General features: G+C 34.4%; 3 pseudogenes; all 3 read right to left on the bottom strand.

The window, feature by feature from the left end:
• Positions 1 to 1,026: 1,026 nt before the first annotated feature.
• Positions 1,027 to 3,241, bottom strand: LOC131802526 (ribose-phosphate pyrophosphokinase 2-like; annotated as a pseudogene).
• Positions 3,242 to 8,643: 5,402 nt separating this feature from the next.
• LOC131802544 (ribose-phosphate pyrophosphokinase 1-like) lies at positions 8,644 to 9,772 on the bottom strand (annotated as a pseudogene).
• An 11,915-nt stretch (positions 9,773 to 21,687) lies between these two features.
• Positions 21,688 to 22,627, bottom strand: LOC131802525 (ribose-phosphate pyrophosphokinase 1-like; annotated as a pseudogene).
• Between the last annotated feature and the right edge of the window lie 535 nt (positions 22,628 to 23,162).

The following is a 23,162-nucleotide window of genomic DNA, read 5'->3' as shown; positions in this document are numbered from 1 at the left end:
TGACACTCTTACCTTTCCAAAATCCTACAATTTGTGCTAATACCAGACCGGGTCCAGAGATATGGGACTTTACATTCGCATAACTCAATTCCAAAATGCTACAATTTGTGCTAATATATTATTCGGGTCCCGAGATATTCTCATTCTTCATGAAGCAAATCAAAAAAAGTCGGTACAATTTTATTAATAAAAGTGCGAATTATTTTCAAGATTTTGGGCAACCTTGATACAAGTTTTTTTGAAGATCTTTTTTATTTGATTACTTATAGTGAAATCTGATGAAGTATATCATAATCGTAGACGTCATGCTTCTAGAATGATGCTTCGTAGGAGAATTTTGCGAAAATCACATGAAGTACTGCGAGTCGAAGTCGTCAAGATACAGAGTATAGTATTTATGGGATCTAATATAAGTACGTCGAAAAGTTACAAATAGAATGACAACGTTAATACAACAACCAATTTTTATTATTTGATGTTTTACATTATTAGGTGTTGCATCAGATGTTGAAGATGATGCAGATCAGATAATTAACTGTACTTTTTTCAGGCCCTCTCAGAGCACGCAACGAAGACGGCGAAAAATTTGGCATTCTCCATTCTACAAAAAGCAGGCACATTTTTATTTACGAATTCTATTAGTTGACGCATTTTAGAGAGATTTTTTTTCGCTGTCTATAATAAGAAAATAAAATGAAATAAAATCCTTATACCATTTTTTACTTAAATTTATTATTTAATTTTAATACTTCCCCATAAAGTAGACAACCATTAAAATAAAAAGATCGTAATCAAGAATTTATATTTCAATTAATATATAAAAATATCATATTTTTTATAATTAAAAACATTTCATTTAAGAAATACATAATCGTCTAACGACAATGTCGAACGGGAAACCAAAATTTATTTTTGTTATTCTTTTAAAATTGTTGTATAAAGAAAAAAGAAGATTGTACAAAGATAGTATGAACAGTAGTATTTATGTATAAAGTATTATGATTAATATAAATAAATTTAACATATTTATAAATATGGAACATTTGAGAAGAGATAAGAAACACTTTCGCCGTTATGTGTTCTTCTAATGGCTTCCGCAAACATCATAGAGATATCAATGCACTGTATTTTGGGACAATCTCTCATATGGCCATCCTGGGGAATAGTATTTGAAACAACCACAGCCTCAAAGCGGGCATTGTTTATGCGAGAAATCACTGGTCCAGAAAAGATACCATGTGTCAAAATAGCATAAACCTTTGTAGCACATGCTTCCACAAACCGATCGACAGCATGAACAATTGTACCGCATGTATCGGCCATATCATCAACCAATACAGCAATTTTATCTTTGACATCACCGACAAGCACCATCGAAGCAACTTCATTGGCCTTCTTGCGTTCTTTCTGAATCAGTGCGAATTCAACGTTCAAACGATCAGCAATGGACCTCACACGTTTAGCCCCACCATCATCAAGTGAGACAATAATGGAATTCTTCCATTCTGTAATATTTTCTTTGATCCATTTTAGAACGGCTGGTTCAGCAAAAAGATTGTCCACGGGAATATCAAAGAAACCTTGAATTTGAGATGCATGCAAGTCCATAGTAATGTGTGATCTGCTCCGGCCACTGATAGCATATTTGCAACCAATTTCGCGGAAATTGGGGAGCGACTCATATCTTTCATATCTTGGCGAGCATATGGGAAACAAGGAATCACAGCTGTTACACGGGATGCTGATGCGATCTTGCAGGCATTGATCATAATCAGTAATTCCATCAAGTTGTCATTAATCTCACCGGAACCAGATTGTACAATGTACACATCTTCACCGCGCATAGACTCACCAATTTCGACACATGTTTCCAAGTTGCTGAATTTATTGGTGACCACTTTGCCCAAATCGATATCCAAACGGTCGACAATCCTTTGAGCCAGATGTTGACACTTTAATGGTTGGCATTCTTGTTTCTCCAATTTGCAGATTTTGTGCGTAGCTAAGTGGCAGATTGAACTGAGAAATGTGAGGTCTTTTTTTGGTATTTCGGGGAACTACAAATGGAATGACAATAATAATATTGGTAGTTATATGAATTGAATGTGTTGTTAAACTTTCCACCACCCTCTTTTATATTATAGGTTTCAAATGCAAGAAACATGCACTGCCTTTACACGGTGGCATTTTTAGCTGACATTTTATCAATTCTCTTTTAAAATTTCTGCTTAAATCTTCGCGCCTTTACACGGTGGCATTTTACGATAATAGTGCTTGGCATTTTTTTTGACATTTTGTTTTATTCAGTATTTCGTATAGAAATATTTGTTAAATCGAATATAATAAAAGCGGGATTTATTTTAAATAATTCATTATTTTTTGTGGAAATTTAAAATGAAAAATTGATCTGGAATATTTCTTTTTGATACTTCTCCCAACAAAGACAAAAGTATTAAGGATTTTTACTGAAAAAAAACAAAAAACGCAAACACATAATTTTTTATTGCAATCAATTTTGAATTGTAATTAACAAAACAGCGTTGGCTTGTTTGTTCGGGATACCATAGTATTTTGTTGTTGCAAAATGGCCAGGCTCTCCTTTATTGTTGTTTTTATAAAAACGCAGGTTGTTTATTAGTGGGGAACGATGAAAATGTTTATAGATGATAGGCAGGGAATACCTAGTTTTTGGAAAGTGCCACCAATCCTCATCAGTTCCCTCGTTTTATTTAAAAAAACTTCTATGACAATTTTTTATTGGGTTTTGTTTTTGCTCTTTCCAAAACCTAGGTATAAACATTTTCTTCGTTTCCCGCTAATAAACAAACTTTGTTTTTATAAAAACATCAATAAAGGGATTAAGCCTGACCATTTTGCAACAACAAAATACAATGGTATCCCGAACAAACAAGCCAACGCTGTTCTGTTATTTACAATTCAAAATTGATTGCAAGAAAAAATTATGCGTTTGCGTTTTTTGTTTTTTCAGTAAAAATCCTTAATACTTGCGTCTTTGTTGGAAAAAATAAGAAGAAATATTCCACATCAATTTTTCGTTTTTAATTTCCACAAAAAATAATGAATTATTTAAAATAAATCTCTCTTTTATTATATTCGATTTAACAAATATTTGTCTTATTTATTGATTTCGTAAAACGTATAATGTTTAGTTTTGTAGAAACTGTACATGTTGTAAAAATAGTTTGGGTGTTGATTGTTCTTCTTTAAACTCTAATCTCATTTTTATTTATCTTTTCCGAAGAATGTAAATTAGCTAAATATTGAAAACACTTAAGATGCATGTGTTTTCCATATGCTATGTTTATGGTCGGTAATAAATAATGTAATAAATGTCACGGCCATAAATAGAAGATAAGAAAGGGTCGATCACAAATTAGGTACGTTTCGTTTTCTCCCGCAACGTAATGTGTGCGTTAAAGCACAGCGTGCATTAGTAAATAAAATGCATGTGTTAATGTATTAGATGTAAGCTCTAGTGTTAAGAATATGTTGTAAATAAATTGAGTTCCCTTCCAGCCACGGAACGAGAAACATCATTTCGCGGGGTTTTCTCTTTCGTTAGTTACATCGCTTGTGATGAGGTTAGGCGTCCACCTCATCATTTGGTGACCCCGACGTGATAGTATCGCGTGTGGTTAGTGAAGGAAGTGTTTCGATAGGCTATATTTTCAGTTCATGAGGAAATATTAGTTTATGCGAAATAAATAACGTGATAGCCGCGCATTTTCGTAGTAGTGAAGTGTGTTAGGCTAATTTGCTGTAGCGACGTAAAAAATGCACTGTTAAGCAAAGATATTGTGAGATCTTTAAGTTGTGTAAAAGGAAACCTGATAGGTAGCAGTGAAAGATTCTGTCGATCTATACTCCATATACTAACGCAATAGACGAGTAGTTAAAAGTGATTAGTTTATTCATTTATTTTTTGAGTGCACATATATTTCGTCAATATGAATTTTGTAGACTTCATTCAACATAAAAGGATGTTGGGCGAGTACATTGTGTCACTTTATTTAGAAATGGAAAGAATTGATCTGTGTGGTGTAACAGAAGAAGAAGGGAAAAATGTACGGAATTAGGTAGTTCCTTTACAGAAGCAAGAAAGGAATATTTAGATAACGAGAGGGAACTTCGTCGTATGAAAAAAATTACATACTCGACTAAAGATATGGGGAGAGTTCTAAACGGCATAGGTGTTTTTGTGCCCATAGAAATACCACGTTTAGATATCGATTATTTAGCTGAGGTGAATAGCTTAAGTTCATCGGAACAGTGTGGGAAAAATGCCATACTGTTCCATTCACAGCCGCCAGACATTGGAATAACGGTTAAACTTATCGATGCTTTATTTGATTTTTAGTAGGAGATTAGAAGATGTTATTTCTCAAGAATAGAAAACATCGATACAAAATTTCAAACATTATCGTCACAATACGTGCGGTATTTGGATGTAGTTGGAAAACAGGATGACTACACAAGTCACTACCATTTTCTTAGAATTTGTTACTGCATTGTGAGAAGTGGGAACATTTCAAGAATAGCACCTAAAAAGGTGAAAATTAAGAAACATGTTGATAACGTTTCAGGCAGTTTAGGGACTCAGCAAACAGTATCTAGAAGCTATCGGAAGAAAAAATGAAAACGTTCGCGTCTATGCTCCACGAGTCGAAGGAAAAATAACGCGTAAAATTAAAATTGAAGAAGGGCTGCCAACAAGGAATATGCTGGATCAGAAAAATCTTCTATTTGCTGGTCCTGACAAAGAAAACAGTGAAATCCGGGCCAGGGATTGTATTGGCGATGGACATAAAGATAAGATTGATAATTTCCGTCTGGAACGTGCGAAATGGTTCAAAAGGCGTGGTGAAAATAACAACATGGCTATAAGTAAACGACGTATCCATGCAGAAGATATGCCATTGAATTATGGCATGGATTTAAAAATATCCCGGGTATCTGGTCATCGCTGGCGGAGAGATCCAGACTTTAAGTGGTTGGTGGATGTCATGGGTGCAATTACCTAGTTTCAAGTAGCATACTTCGGTGATTATTATTACGTTAGAAATTAATTTTAAAATAAGATATAACTTTAGCACAAATTTATTCAATTCTTAATTAAACCATATTAAAACGCCTTAAACCATCGTTTCATCAATATATATGTTGAACACTTGCCTCGCACACATCTACATGCTGGGCCTAAAGTGCTGTTGGCCATATTGCGCCAGAAGATATGGATCGTAAACGCCAGAGAAGTTGTTCGAAAAGTAGTTCGAAATTGCGTTCACTGCTTTCATTACAAGCCAAAATTGTTGGGGCAAATTATGTGTAATTTGCCTGTTGATCGTTTTGGAGCTCATCGTCCATTCCTAGTCACTGGAGTTGATTTTTGTGGTCCATTCATGACATCGTATCGAATTCGTGGAAAGTCATCCTACAAAACATACATCGCTGTTTTTGTTTGCTTCAGTTCTAAAGCAACACATTTGGAACTTGTTTCGGATTTGTCAACAAACAACTTCATAATGTGTCTCAAAAGGTTCGTTGGAAGACGTGGTATTCCCCAAAAGCTCTTTTGTGACAACGCTACCAATTTCGTTGGAGCCCATAATCAGCTCAGAAATATCAAAGAATCGTTTTACAAAGATGAAGTTGTCCAGAAGATGAAGTCTGTTTGCTGCCAAATGGGTCTTCAATTTCATACCCCCTCGTGCCCTACACTTCGGCGGATTGTAAGAGGCTGCCGTTATTTGAAGAGTTGCAAACACTCGTTGTTGAAATCGAAGCTATACTGAACTCTCATCCAATAGCTTCCATGTCCGATAATCCTAATGATGGAGAAGCCTTAACTCCTGGCCACTTCTTAATTTATTCCTCGATGGTGGCAGTACCAGAACCAAATTTAGATGTCACAAAACCATCTTTACTTACACGATGGCAAAAAATCTCATACTTAAAACGACAGTTTTGGAATATGAGGTCCAGAGATTACCTATTGTCGCTCCAACAACGCTCCAAGTGGTTAACCGAATCGAGAAATATCGTTGAAGGCCAACTCGTCGTCGTCCATGAAGACAACACACCCTCTCAACAGTGGCTCTTAGCGCGAATTACCAAATGTATTCTAGGTCGTGATGGCAAAGTACGAGTTGCGAAATTACAAACGAAGAATGGATCCAGTTGTCGGCCAATCCGTAAAATGGCTCCTTTACCACACCAAGATGTTTGAACCTTGACGCTTCAACGGGCGGAGGATGTTGGAGGAGAATAAATTCATGTATTTTATGTGCTTTTCGTCGATTTGTTAAGTTTAATTACTTCGAAGTATTGGGTCGTTCATTTCATTGTATTGTTTAATTTAATATTAATTTTATATATTCTTATTTTTGTCGACCCACACTACTGTTCCATAATTCCTAAATTTATTCGTCACAACCTAATGTTTGTATTGTTATCGTTGTTTCGTTTTGTGTTATATGCGTCTCAAAGAGAGACAATAACAACAATGCTTACAGTCGTTTAGGCATTTGTCTGTTATTCGTCTTCTTCGTTGGTTTTGTGTTGTGGGTAACAACAACAACACTGTTGTTTGTCAGTTTTGTATGTATGTATAGTAACATACATATTTATAACTGTGGCCCTTTGTTTTGTTTACATTTTGGTTTGTGCGAATTTCATATTTCACGATTAGTCGTCGTTTGTTTTGAAGTTTCAGATTTTGTTTTGTTCCCCCTTTTTTTTTTTGTAGCCCTTAAGAAGGGATTAGAAAATAGATAAGTTTAGTTGACATATGACCGGCAAACATATTGAAGAAAAATAAACTTGAAATTAAATTCGAAACGTATAGTGCGTTTTATTAATTAATTCGGACGCAAAAATAAATAAAACCTGTCATACAACCTTGATTCCGGAAAACTATTTTTTCTTGGAGGACGATCCCGGGACCCCCGATTTTTGACCCGAAAGTCCGTGTTCAAGACCCGGACCCGGTTATGAAAATACCTATCCAACTAGTGGTCACATGAAGTTGTCACGGTTTGGAAGTTATAGTCAAATTATCGATTTTTGGACCCGGATTTTTTATAAAAACTCAAAAAGTCGAAAAAGGTCCCATTATAAGGGTCAACAAAGTTGATGCCAAATTATAGCTGACACTCTTACCTTTCCAAAATCCTACAATTTGTGCTAATACATTTTTCGGGTCCAGAGATATTCTCTTCTGGTTAAATTTAACAGTTGTTGTAAGTAGCCGGCCTTCGTCCGGGGCTCGAGATTTTCTTCTCTGGGTATGTCCCACGCTGGCTAACGCGAACCAAAGTTTTACAAATTTGATACTTTTTGTAAGTCGCCGGCCTTCGGACGGGGCTTGAGGTTTTCTCCTCTGGGTATGTCCTACACCGCGAACTTGGACTTTCGGGTTAAAAATCGTGGTCCCAGGTCCGTCCCCCAAGAAAAAAATAGTTTACCCGGAATCAGGGTAAAAATACTTACCTCTGGAAAAAATTGAAGAGTTTTTACTAAACTAGAGTTGCTCCAAAGTATCAGATTAAAGGAAAATTCGGTTTGCGCAGCCAGTGAAATTAAAGTTTTACCCAAGTACCCGAAACCTTTTTGGGGTTTTGATCCACAATTCAGATAAAGTGCTGACTTTGTGTAAATTAAAAATGGAAAATTGATCTGAAATATTTCTTCTATTGATACTTTTTCCAACAAAGACAAAAGTATTAAGGAAGATTTTTACTGAAAAAAAACCAAAAAACGCAAACACATAATTTTCCTTTGCAATGAATTTTGAATTGTAATTAACTATATCACTTTTAAGCCTATGTAAATAGCTTACTATGATTTTTGAATAGAAAACAACATTTTCTGCCTAAAAGTAAATGTTATGTTTCTTTCATGAAGCAAATCAAAAAAGTCGGTAAAATTTTATTAATAAAAGTGCGAAATATTTTCAAAATTTTGGGCAACTTTGATACAAGTTTCTTTGAAGATCTTTTTTATTTGATTACTTATAGTGAAATCTGATGAAGGATATCATAATCGTAGACGCCATGCTTCAAAAATGATGCTTTGTATTTGCGAAGTCGTCAAAATACAGAGTATAGTATTTATTGGATCTAATATAAGTACGTCGAAAAGTTACAAATGGAATGACAAAGTTAATACAACAACCAATTTTATTATTTGATGCTTTACATTATTAGGTGTTAAATCAGATGTTGAAGATGATGCAGATCAGATAATTAACTGTACTTTTTTCAGGCTCTGTCAGAGCACGCAACGAAGACGGTGAAAAATTTGGCATTCTATTAGTTAACGCATTTTAGAGATTTTTTTCGTTGTCTATAATAAGAAAATAGAATGAAATAAAATCCTTATACCATTTTTTACTTAAATTTATTATTTAATTTTAATACCTCCCCATGAAGTAGACAACCATTAAAATAAAAAGATCGTAATCAAGAATTAATATTTCATTTAATATATAAAAATATCATATTTTTTATAATTAAAAACATTTCATTTAAGAAATACATAATCGTCTAACGACAATGTCAAATGGGAAACCAAAATTTATTTTTGTTATTCTTTTAAAATTGTTGTATGAAGAAAAAAAGAAGATTGTACAAATATAGTATGAACAGTAGTATTTATGTATAAAGTATTAGGATTAATATAAAACATTTAACATATTTATAAATATGGAACATTTGAGAAGAGATAAGAAACACTTTCGCCGTTATGCGTTCTTCTAACGGCTTCGGCAAACATCATAGAGACATCAATGCACTGTATTTTGGGACAATCTCTCATATGGCCATCCTGGAGAATAGTATTTGAAACAACCACAGCCTCAAAGCAGGCATTGTTTACGCGAGAAATCGCTGGTCCAGAAAAGATACCATGTGTCAAAATAGCATAAACCTTTGTAGCATCTGCTTCCACCAAACGATCGGCAGCATGAACAATTGTACCACATGTATCGGCCATATCATCGACCAATACAGCAATTTTATCTTTGACATCACCGACAAGCACCATCGAAGCAACTTCATTGGCCTTCTTGCGTTCTTTGTGAATCAGTGCGAATTCAACGTTCAAACGATCAGCAATGGACGTCACACGTTTAGCCCCACCAGCATCAGGTGAGACAATAATGGAATTCTTCCATTCTGTAATATTTTCTTTGATCCATTTTAGAACGGCTGGTTCAGCAAAAAGATTGTCCACGGGAATATCAAAGAAACCTTGAATTTGAGATGCATGCAAGTCCATAGTAATAATGTGATCTGCTCCGGCCACTGATAGCATATTTGCAACCAATTTCGCGGAAATTGGGGAGCGACTCATATCTTTTTTTATCTTGGCGAGCATACGGGAAACATTGAATCACAGCTGTTACACGGGATGCTGATGCGATCTTGCAGGCATTGATCATGATCAGTAATTCTATCAAGTTGTCATTATTCTCACCGGAACCAGATTGTACAATGTACACATCTTCACCGCGCACAGACTCACCAATTTCGACACATGTTTCCAAGTTGCTGAATTTATTGGTGACCACTTTGCCCAAATCGATACCCAAACGGTCGACAATCCTTTGAGTCAGATGTGGATGCGAAGTACCCGAAAACACTTTAATGGTTGGCATTCTTGTTTCTCCAATTTGCAGATTTTGTGCGTAGCTAAGTGTCAGATTGAACTGAGAAATGTGAGGTCTTTTATTGGTATTTCGAGGAACTACAAACGGAATAACATGGTTATAGCATGATGGAGGGTATTCGAAATAATATTGTTAGTTATATGAATTTAATGCGTTGTTTAACTTTCCACCACCCTTTTTTATATTATAGGTTTCAAATCTATAAAGAAACATGAGCATGAAAACTGTGAGGTGAAAAACAACAGCGCATCTTTTGGTTAACCAATTTCAAGGAGTGGTGAGTTAAAAAATGCTTTTTATTCATATTACTACCAATATTATTTCGAATATCCTACATCATGCTATAACCTTTGTCATTCCGTTTGTATACAATAAAAAAATTACTGTGAAACTCACGCAAATTTACCTTTACAAGTCATTATATTTCAGCTGCTTTTTGAAAATAACTCCAATATGAGCAATTAAAAACGATAGTACAATCTCTGAAACTTTAGTAACTGGTAATCAGTTACTGAAGGCTGAGAGTATGTTACATTCTAAACAAAATCGTTGTTATGCCTTATACGTTTTACGAAATCAATAAATAAGACAAATATTTGTTAAGCTGGCCTCAGACACACCAACAGTTGACCCAATTTGTGACAAGTTGGTACATGGTAGAAAAATTCTTCTACCATGAGTTGGTACAACCATGGTACAATGATATCAAGGTAGGGCAAAGTTAAAAAATCAAAGAAAATACAACTCTCTACGTACGGCTAATAATGTCACACGATGACAAACGTCAGTAGCCATAGACACAAAACTTTTTATGAAAAGTATTTTTTGTTTTGTTATTGTTATTTTTAATGAAATTTGTTATTTTTAACGGAAGATATTCATTCATGAAAACTCGATATTTGTAAATTAATTGTTTTGTAAAGTTAAATAAAACGTTATGGTTAATTCAAGAGTGTTGTGTTTTTTTTTTAATAGGAGGGAAAATTTTTGTTTTTGACCAGCCCCACTCCTATTGAATTATTTGTTTACGAATTCTGGTAAAATACCCAAGAGCGTGTTCTTAACAGGCATTCAAAAACCACAAAATATGTGATACGTGGAAAAGAAGGGCCCACTTGTGTTATATTAAGATGACTGTTTCAAGATGAATCTGCCCATATTTAGGCGTGCTCGTCGGTCTGTCTGGCTCGTGCGCGCGATAACTCTTGAAGGGAGTATCCGATTCGACCCAAAGTTAGTACATCGTAATATTATTGTCAAACTACTTTGGAGAGGCAATATTAGAGTCAATGTTATACCAGGGGTGAAAATATGCAATATCGGCCCCAACAAATGGTCCACATTTTGAATATTTATAATTTTAATAAAATACCAAATAAGCATCCAATTCTCTTGAAATTTCTCATATCCCAACATTTATACCAGCATAGGATGAAGATGGCAGATATCGATCCACTCCTTCTGTTACCTCCCCCACAAAGGGGTCAACATATTGAATACCAATGAAGCTCATAAAACGGGAAATTCGCATCCGATTATTTTCAAATTTGGCACATCTCAATATCTATTACCTATTAAACTAATAATCACCGATATTTATATTAAATTATGCATACATTTGTTTTTTTTTTTAGATTTATTTCAAAGAACAAAAAATTACAGATATATAAATAGTTCATATTTATGTTCCATATGCTCTATGTCCGACTCGTTTTATCCAATTACAAACCTGTATATATTGACATTGTTAATTAAATTTTAGTCTATTATAATATTAACAGTTATAGTATCTAATCTATGGAGTATTTAACAAATAATCAATTACATATATTTTCCGTTAAAGTTGAATTTTTAATAGCTTTTTTGTCCCGAAATTCGCTGCTTAGCCTTTTGTATTTTTAACCCCACATTCAAATGCTTAATGCGAAAATAAATATGACATTTGAAAAAATATTGCTTTACTTTGTAATCAATGTCCACATTTTCGCTCATTTCACACATTCGGCTGTGCAATTTATCTCTGTGATCAATTCTGTCGCCGTTTAAAATGTGAAAAATTGATTCCAGTTGAAGTATTTTCAGCAAAAAATCTCTGGAGGGCTTTTTTAGAAAACCTTTTGATACTTGATCCACCCAAGTAAATGTTTTTTCTTCGCATAGATGCTCTGGGATGTTTAGCTTTCGGATCATATATCCCGCTATATACTCCAGCGCATCATCTTTCAGGGTTCCGATATCCGGAAAATCTTTTATTTCTATTTCTTCTACTTGGTTTTCATCATTTTGTTCGAAGGGGAATTCTTCAGTTGCTATAGGTGTATGTAAGGAAGATACCCATGGCGTAGGATCATTACTTACATTTCCTGTGTTATCCATTAATTCCGTGTTTCTAGCTAGATAAATAAGATAAGAATGGTAAGTGATACTTAATATTCTGCTAAACATGTACATTAACACAAACCTAGAATATATTTTCTCATTCTGTATTTAAAATCCTTGGGAGTCGGGTGGTCGTTTAGTCCCCTTTTGCTCCTTAGTGCTCCGAAAAAGTTCTCCAAGACATCCTGATTTAATCGGTTTGTTAATATATATCTCACGCCGAATTTTTCTTGAAGATATTCATAAAGCATACATAGAGCATTATTTGTCATCATGATACCTTTTTGAAAAACACACAGACTTTTTTTCCCTGGAATCATGGGTTCAGAAACAGCTTCTGTCATTCTCCTCAGTACTTCGTTCTTATTTCTTCCTACTTCCTTTTAAAGTGTTTTTACGAAAAAATCATGTTATAAGAACATTAAAAAATAAGAAAAAAAGCAGATAAGTTTGGCCTGGCCGAACTTTTAATTCCCTCCACCATTTTGCCAAAAATTAAAAAAAAACTAATATACGAGGGTACTCTTGTATGGGTGCTATACTTAGACGTGGACCTGCATAAGTAATTTTCTGTATAGGTAGTAGTTACCATTTCGAATTTCAAATGCCAATTGAAAACTATTCTGGTGAATAATGTCGCTAAAATCATCCCAATTCCGAATATCGGGAGAAACCGTTGTATGGGACCATACGAAAACGTGGAATTTTCAATACCAAAGTCCTGCAGACATTATATACACTGAGTAAAATTTCATCAACTTACTTCATTTCATTCGGAAGCTTGAGTGATTTCTACAGACGGACGGACAGAAGGATGGACATCAACATAGAATTTTATGCTGATAAAAAAAAAATATAATATATATATATATATATATATATATATATATATATATATATATATATATATATATATATATATATATATATATATATATATATATATATATATATATATATATATATATATATACTTTGTGGGGTGGGTAAAATTTATATTTTAAGGTGTTACAAAGGGAATGACAAACTCTAATATACCCTCTATACTATGGTGAAGGGTATAAAAACGATATTTGTTAAGTACCTTTCCTGGGTAATTGAACGTATTAATTTTGGAATTTAGTATATCAAACCAGTCATTTGCCAGTTGAATAAATTCGGATGTTATGTGTGGTTGGTACATCTCATGACCATGGGCATCACATCGTAATATTGCATTTGCTGTTGTATTGGATAAAAGTTGTGCCGCCAATTTGACTTTTTGTCTTCCTTTAATTAAATAAATGTATTCATATGTTCATCGGCTTGCTATTGAAATGTAAAACTTATCAAAACTCACTTAGGTGACTATAACCTTTGTAAAAATGAAATGTATAAAATTATATCCTATGTGAAAAATAAGTAAATTAATCGAAATCAAGCCCATTCGAAGGTCCCAAACTGTCTGAAACTGGATTTGTCACGACATCTGAGGGGAAGTAAAATGTGCCACTGCGTTGGCAAATATATAAATATTTTGCTTCGTACGAGATTTAGAATGTTGACCATGTATCGGAAAATACCAGAAGGACGTTTAGCAACTAATTTATTTTATTATTTGCAAAGATTGGAACAGGTATGGATATAATGCAAGTTGTTTTCATACAATGTGGGACCTTTGAGCGAGGGTAATGAATCTACGTTCGGTAAAAACATTACGATGTGAGAAGTTCAGACTAAATGGTGGACTATGTAGAATTTTCCTCGTTCGTGCATGGGGTCTGAAAGAGTTAACCGACATATACCATCCTTACTGCAACGATTTATTAACAATAGAGACTGGAGTACGGATTATTGTGATTGTAATGCATATGTCGCTGCTGGACGTGTGCTTTAACAAATCCACAATTGTTCTGCTAGTAATTACGTGTCCTTTATAATTCAATCCTGTATCTAGATAATGATTCCGCAACAGCTTCAGTAAATGGGGAGCGTCTGCAAATGCAAAAAGTTTGTTCCCTTTGTTGACAGGGTTTGGAATCCATGGCTTATCTTAAATAAAATTAATATTAATTGTAAAAGGAAGACAGTGAAGTCAATATATTACCATGGGAAATGCCTAATGTTTTCCATAACTTTTGATCTGTTGGGCCCATATCACATACAATCGCAACAACAGAATAACCAGCGCCGTTGAGTTTTTTATTTTAAACAATGTAACCTTGTCCATTTCCCGGTCAAAGTCGAAGAATATGGGTTGCTTCCACGATGTAAGCAAACCCCGAACCATTACTACCTGTGCATAGTTTGCAGGATTTCTCACTTGATCTTTGGCAGGGTCATATTCGTATGATTCAACTACCTTCATCTCATCAAATATAAGGACACATATCCTGTCTTCTTCAGAGAGGTCCTCTTTATGTTTCATTAAATCAAGAGCGGGGACCATAATTCCTTCATTTACTTGAACTTTCCGAGCCCAAGTTTTTAATGTGGAAACGCTTGGTAAAGGATATCCTTTGTTGTAAAGGTGCTTATATGCTCTTGGGCCGGCGGCATGGAGGCATGTTGCCTGAGAAATATCTTCCCATTTCCATTGCGAAGAGCTTGGAGAAATAATTCTTCTTATTTGACCCTCTGTAAATATTTTTCGGAAATGAGCAATACATCTTTCCGATTCCGTGAGTTTAATCTGTAGTTCGCTGTTTTCATAACGTAGATTTCTAATTAGTTCTTCGTTTTCTTCGTTCTTTTACGCATTTCTTTATATAATTCTATGGGCCTAAGTAAAATTATATAAAATAATTTCATGGTAATTGATTTATCTCCAAATTATAGATTAACATACAATATTATAAAAGTTGGTCCTACTAGAAAGCACAGATCTATCTTTTGTCTGCAGGCAGGTCAAGTTCTAACGTCTTCGTATCCCCATTATTTCATGTGAGCGGTATTTTCCGACGGATTTTTTTTTTAATTTCTTCCAAATGGTAAAGGATATTTTTACTTGTTGAAATTTACATCGCAGAAAAGATAATTAGAGGAGAAATGTCCCCCTTTACCGCTTTTCTAAAAATTTCAAATTAGAACTCTTAATAATCCGTTGATTTTTAGGCACGTGAATTATTTTGGCCGAAAATAAGGTCCTTTTTTAAATTTGGTAAAAACTGCATTTAAATTGCATTGTAGCATGTCAAAATATAATGTATATCTGTCTAAAATTACACCATAGGCCTGATAAGATAGTAAATGTCTAAATTTGGTCTAAACACCAAGATTTCATATATATATATTTTATGTAATACCCAGACAAAATAGCTCTGCTTTACAGTCCTCTAATAAAGACATATGAATTTGGCAAAAACAACAATCTTATAAAGCCTGACTGTTCTCAAAGTGAAATGACCTATGAATTTCGGATGATATTTCGCAGTTAACCTTAACGAATTTTTCTAATTGTAAGAGTAATTGTTGCTTGTACTATAGCACTTCATTGAAATAATTAATATTGGTCTCAATTTGCGCCAAATAAATATATGTTATATTCAAATAATGAAAACCTCACTCGGTTTGTGCTGCTGAATCTATCATTTGAACATTATATTCCATCCAAACAAATCTGAAATTAAACACAATTAAAATAATACACTTTTATGTATAAGTTTTGCTCTCCTTTTTATCTTTTTCCATCTATGGTGCACGCCAGACAGAGAAAAGACGGATGAACATGACAAGTTCGACTATAAATTTCTGAAATGTGTGCAAAGAAACACATTTTCTGAAATGTTTGGATCCATATCGGGAAATATGGATCAATATTCTTTCTTTTTCTACACCATAGAGTGGTATATATTACAATTAAGAACTACAGGAAGTGATATCTCAGAGGATCTTACTCTGTCTGTGTGTCCATTTTTCCGGGAATTGTGTCGAGTTCAGCATAGGACTTCTAAAAAGTATGAAGGGTTATATCTACATCATTGAAATTGATATTTAAGAAACTTACTCCGTGTATGGTACGATATTGTCTTGACTTTTAGTAATTTTTGAAAAATACTTCCTAAAAGCAAATCGTTATTTCTTTTTTGGCACAATAATTACGCCTACTCACTCGGAAATGTTTGTCAACGAAATAGACGGAACAGCGTTTGGCATTAAAGAACATCTTGTGTTCCGTTGTATCACGTCCGCTGGTAGGAAATGGTCTTCACAAATACGATCTTTTGGCTTAAATGCAACACCACAAGCTGCAGACCATTTCAATCTTCGTTTGATATCAATAGGCACTTTAAAAAAATGTTTTGTTTGTTCACAAACTAACTTTTTACACACTGCACAATTTCTCATTTTTTTTTATTTGAAATAAATAAGTTATGTTTAACAAACTTAAACTTTCGCGAAAATTGAATACAAAATTTGAAAATTATGACGTTTTTGAAAAATTAATTTTGATTTTGAAGTAACGAATTTGTCACATCAGTCACAAAAATATCAACTCTGCTTTGAAAATATAGGCCATAATTTAAAAAAAAAATTGTACTCAGCTGTGAGCACTGCCCTACCTTGATATCATTGTACCATGGGTACAACTATTGGTGCGTCTGGGGGCTAGTTGTACAACTTTTTCGAAATTTTTGATAATTTCGTAAGTTGGGCCAACTGTTGGTGCGTGCGAGGGCAAGTTGTACCAACTTCAGTGTTTTCTTCATTTAAGTCTTGACTTTGGTGAAGCAGCACATACATAAGCTGAGCGCTGAGCGCAAGAAGAGAAACGAAAACAAAACAAACAAAGTAGCGCTAGAACATCCGAGTTCATGTTGGCGCTTCAAAAATACTTTGTAAATGAAAAGTTGGTACGTGCGAGGAGACCGACCAACTTTTTCATACAACTTAAAAGTGACAAGTTGGGCCAAATGTTGGTGTGTCTGAGGCCAGCTTTAAATCGAATATAATAAAAGCGAGATTTATTTTAAGTAATTCATTATTTTTTGTGGAAATTTAAAATGAAAAATTGATCTGGAATATTTCTTTTTTGATACTTCTCCCAACAAAGACAAAAGTATTAAGGATTTTTACTGAAAAAAAAAAAAAAAAAATTGAATTGTAATTAACAAAACAGTGTTGGCTTGTTTGTTCGGGATATCATTGTATTTTGTTGTTGCAAAATGGCCCTTTATTGTTGTTTTTATAAAAACGCAGTTTGTTTATTAGTGGGGAACGAACAAACAAGCCAACGCTGTTCTGTTATTTACAATTCAAAATTGATTGCAAGAAAAAATTATGCGTTTGCGTTTTTTGTTTTTTCAGTAAAAATCCTTAATACTTTTGTCTTTTTTTTTTCATTTTTTAATTTCCACAAAAAATAATGAATTATTTAAAATAAATCTCTCTTAATATCTCTCTCTCTCTCTCTTACAAATATTTGTCTTATTTATTGGTTTCGTAAAACGTATAATGTTTAGTTTTGTAGAAACTGTACATGTTGTAAAAATAGTTTGTGTGTTGATCGTTCTTCTTTAAATTCTTATCTCATTTTTATTTGTCGTATGAAAAAAATTACATACTCGGATTGCATAGACGCCTTGGGCGTGTGATATGCGACTAAAGATATCGGGAGAGTTCTAAACGGCATAGGTGTTTTTGTGCCCATAGAAATACCACGTTTAGATATCAATTATTTAGCTGAGGTGAACAGCTTAAGTTCATCGGAACAGTGTGGGAAAAATGCCTTACTGTTCCATTCACAGCCGCCAGACATTGGGATAACGGTTCAACTTATCGATGCTTTATTTGATTTTTAGTAGGAGATTAGAAGATGTTATTTCTCAAAATAGAAAACATTGATACAAAATTTCATACATTATCGTCACAATACGTGCGGTATTTGGATGTAGTTGGAAACCAGGATGACTACACAAGTCATTACCATTTTCTTAGAACTTGTTACTGCATTGTGAGAAGTGGGAACATTTCAAGAATAGCACCTAAAAAGTTGAAAATGAAGAATCATGTTGATAACGTTTCAGGAAGTTTAGGGACTCAGCAAACAGTATTTGAGGACTTTCGCGTTGATGCTCCACGAGTCGAAGGAAAAATAACGCGTAAAATTTAAATTGAAGAAGGGCTGCCAACAAAGAATATGCTGGAACACAAAAATCTTCTATTTGCTGGTTCTGACAAAGAAGAAAGTGAAATCCGGGCCGGGGATTGTATTGGCGATGGACATAAAGAGAAGATTGATAATTTCCGTCTGGAACGTGCGAAATGGTTCAGAAGGCGTGGTGAAAATAACAACATGGCTATAAGTAAACGACGTATCCATGCAGAAGATATGCCATTGAATTATGGCATGGATTTAAAAATATCCCGGGTATCTGGTCATCGCTGGCGGAGAGATCCAGACTTTAAGTGGTTGGTGGATGTCATGGGTGCAATTACCTAGTTTCAAGTAGCATACTTCGGTGATTATTATTACGTTAGAAATTAATTTTAAAATAAGATATAACTTTAGCACAAATTTATTCAATTCTTAATTAAACCATCTTAAACCACCTTAAGCCATCGTTTCGTTAATATATATGTTGAACACTTGCATCGCACACATCTACATGCTGGGCCTAAAGTGCTGTTGGCCATATTGCGCCAGAAGATATGGATCGTAAACGCCAGAGAAGTTGTTCGAAAAGTAGTTCGAAATTGCGTTCACTGCTTTCATTACAAGCCAAAATTGTTGGGGCAAATTATGGGTAATTTGCCTGTTGATCGTTTTCGAGCTCATCGTCCATTCCTAGTCACTGGAGTTGATTTTTGTGGTCCATTCATGACATCGTATCGAATTCGTGGAAAGTGACCCTAAAAAAATACATCGCTGTTTTTGATTGCTTCAGTTCTAAAGCAACACATTTGGAACTTGTTTCGGATTTGTCAACAAACAACTTCATAATGTGTCTCAAAAAGGTATTCCCCAAAAGCTCTTTTGCGAAAACGCTACTAATTTCGTTGGAGTCCATAATCAGCTCAGAGAAATCAAAGAATCGTTTTACAAAGATGAAGTTGTCCAGAAGATGAAGTCTGTTTACTGTCAAATGGGTCTTCAATTCAATTTCATACCCTCTCGTGCCATACACTTCGGCGGATTGTAAGAGGCTGCCGTTAAGCCGACAAAAACGCTGCTCATTAAAAACATTTCTGAGGCGTATCTCACATTTGAAGAGTTGCAAACACTCGTTGTTGAAATCGAAGCTATACTGAACTTTCGTCCAATAGCTCCCATATCCTTAACCCCTGGCCACCTCTTAATTGGTTCCTCGATGGTGGCAATACCATAACCAAATTTAGATGTCACAAAACCATCTTTACTTACCCGATGGCAAAAAATCTCATACTTAAAACGACAGTTTTGGAATATGAGGTCCAGAGATTACCTATTGTCGCTCCAACAACGCTCCAAGTGGTTCACCGATTGGAGAAATATCGTTGAAGGCCAACTCGTCGTCGTCCATGAAGACAAGATACCATCTCAACAGTGGCTCTTAGCGCGAATTACCAAATATATTCCAGGTCGTGATGGCAAAGTACGAGTTGCGAAATTACAAACGAAGAATGGATCCAGTTGTCGGCCAATCCGTAAAATGGCTCCTTTACCACACCAAGATGTTTGAACCTTGACGCTTCAACGGGCGGAGGATGTTGGAGGAGAATAAATTCATGTATTTTATGTGCTTTTCGTCGATTTGTTAAGTTTAATTACTTCGAAGTATTAAGTCGTTCATTTCATTGTATTGTTTAATTTAATATTAATTTTATATATTCTTATTTTTGTCGACCCACCCTACTGTTCCATAATTCCTAAATTTATTCGTCACAGCCTAATGTGCGTATTGTTATCGTTGTTTCGTTTTGTGTTATATGCGTCTCAAAGAGAGACAATAACAACAATGCCTACAGTCGTTTAGGCATTTGTCTGTTATTCGTCTTCTTCGTTGGTTTTGTGTTGTGGGTAACAACAATAACACTGTTGTTTGTCAGTTTTGTATGTATGTATAGTAAAATACATATTTATAACTGTGGCCCTTTGTTTTGTTTACATTTTGTTTTGTGTTTTGTTTTGTTTACATTTCATATTTCGCGATTTGTCGTCGTTTGTTTTGAAGTTTCAGATTTTGTTTTGTTCCCCCTTTTTTGTAGCCCTTAAGAAGGGATTAGAAAATAGATAAGTTTAGTTGATATATGACCGGCAAACATATTGAAGCAAAATAAACTTGTAATTAAATTCGAAACCTATAGTGCGTTATATTTAATAATTCGGAATCAAAAAGTCGAAAAAGGTCCCAATATAGGGGTCAACAAAGTTGATACCAAATTATAGCTGATACTCTTACCTTTCCGAAATCCTACAATTTGTGCTAATACCAGACCGGGTCCAGAGATATGGGTCTTTACATTCGCATAACTCAATTCCAAAATGCTACAATTTGTGCTAATACATTATTCGGGTCCCGAGATATTCTCTTCTTGGTAAATTTAACAGTTGTTGTAAGTAGCCGGCCTTCGTCCGGGGCTCGAGATTTTCTTCTCTGGGGTTTTTTTGGAGTTTTGATCCACAAACCCGGTACCATAAAAAGACAAAAGTGTTAAGGAAGATTTTTACTGAAAAAAACCAAAAAACGCAAACACATAATTTTCCTTTGCAATGAATTTTGAATTGTAATTAACTATAGCGCTTTTAAGCCTATGTAAATAGCTTACTATGATTTTTGAATAGAAAAAAACATTTTCTGCCTAAAAGTAATTGTTATGTTTCTTTCATGAAGCAAATCAAAAAAGTCGGTAAAATTTTATTAATAAAAGTGCGAAATATTTTCAAGATTTTGGGCAACCTTGATACAAGCTTTTTTGAAGATCTTTTTTATTTGATTACTTATAGTGAAATCTGATGAAGGATATCATAATCGTAGACGTCATGCTTCTAAAATGATGCTTTGTAAGAGAATTTTGCGAAAATCACATGAAGTACTGCGAGTCGAAGTCGTCAAAATACAGAGTATAGTATTTATTGGATCTAATATAAGTACGTCGAAAAGTTACAAATGGAATGATACAACAACCAATTTTATTATTTGATGTTTTACATTATTAGGTGTTGCATCAGATGTTGAAGATGATGTAGATCAGATAATTAACTGTACTTTTTCAGGCTCTCTCAGAGCACGCAACGAAGACGGTGAAAAATTTGGCATTCTCCATTCTACAAAAAGGAGGCACATTTTTATTTACGAATTCTATTAGTTGACGCATTTTAGAGAGATTATTTTCGTTGTCTATAATAAGAAAAAAGAATATAATAAATTCCTATTACCATTTTTTTACTTAAATTTATTATTTAATTTTAATACCTCCCCATGAAGTAGACAACCACTAAAATAAAAAGATCGTTATCAAGAATTTATATTTCATTTAATATATAAAAATATCATATTTTTTATAATTAAAAACATTTCATTTAAGAAATTCGTAATCGTCAAACGACAATGTCAAATGGAAAACCAAAATTTATTTTTGTTATTCTTTTGTACAAAGATAGTATGAACAGTAGTATTTATGTATAAAGTATTATGTTTAATATAAAACATTTAACATATTTATAAATATGGAACATTTGAGAAGAGATAAGAAACACATTCGCCGTTATGTGTTCTTCTAACGGCTTCGGCAAACATCATAGAGACATCAATACACTGTATTTTGGGACAATCTCTCATATGGCCATCCTGGGGAATAGTATTTGTAACAACCACAGCCTCAAAGCAGGCATTGTTTATGCGAGAAATCGCTGTTCCAGCAGCATGATCGGCAGCATGATCGGCAGCATGATCGGCAGCATGAACAATTGTACCGCATGTATCGGCCATATCATCAACCAATACAGCAATTTTATCTTTGACATCACCGACAAGCACCATCGAAGCAACTTCATTGGCCTTCTCGCGTTCTTTGTGAATCAGTGCGAATTCAACGTTCAAAAGATCAGCAATGGACGTCACACGTTTAGCCCCACCAGCATCAGGTGAGACAATAATGGAATTCCTCCATTCGGTAATATTTTCTTTTTAGAACGGCTGGTTCAGCAAAACGATTGTCCACGAAAATATCAAAGAAAACTTGAATTTGAGATGCATGCAAGTCCATAGTAATAATGTGATCTGCTCCGGCCACTGATAGCATATTTGCAACCAATTTCGCGGAAATTGGGGATCGACTCATACCTTTCATATCTTGGCGAGCATATGGGAAACAAGGAATCACAGCTGTTACACGGGATGCTGATGCGATCTTGCAGGCATTGATCATGATCAGTAATTCCATCTAGTTGTCATTAATCTCACCGGAACCAGATTGTACAATGTACACATCTTCACCGCGCACAGACTCACCAATTTCGACACACGTTTCCAAGTTGCTGAATTTATTGGTGACCACTTTGCCCAAATCGATATCCAAACGGTCGACAATCCTTTGAGCCACATGTGGATGCGAAGTGCCCGAAAACACTTTAATGGTTGGCATTCTTGTTTCTCCAATTGCAGATTTTGTGCAATTCTCCAATTGCAGATAAGTGGCAGATTGAACTGAGAAATGTGAGGTTTTTTATTGGTATTTCGAGGAACTACAAACGGAATGACATGGTTATAGCATGATGGAGGGTATTCGAAATAATATTGGTAGTTATATGAATTTAATGCGTTGTTTAACTTTCCACCACCCTTTTTTATATTATAGGTTTCAAATGCAAGAAACATGCACTGCCTTTACACGGTGGCATTTTTAGCTGGCATTTTTATCAATTCTCTTTTAAAATTTCTGCGTAAATCTTCGCGCCTTTACACGGTGGCATTTTACGATTATAGTGCTTGGCATTTTTTTTGACATTTTGTTTTATTCAGTATTTCGTATAGAGCTAATTGTTTATAACAGATATTTATAAAGAAGTGATTTAAAATTAAATGTGTGAATCTAAAGAAGAAATGGTGGAAAAAATTATTGAGGTGTTACATATTGCATTATTAACTTTTATTTTAATTTTCTTTTTTACTTTTTAATACTTCCAATTAATTTT

This window comes from Musca domestica, unplaced genomic scaffold, assembly GCF_030504385.1.
Source record: "Musca domestica strain aabys unplaced genomic scaffold, Musca_domestica.polishedcontigs.V.1.1 210, whole genome shotgun sequence".
NCBI lineage: Eukaryota > Metazoa > Arthropoda > Insecta > Diptera > Muscidae > Musca > Musca domestica.
The sequence above is the reverse complement of the archived record's forward strand: the minus strand, read 5'-3'. Positions and strand labels throughout refer to the sequence as shown.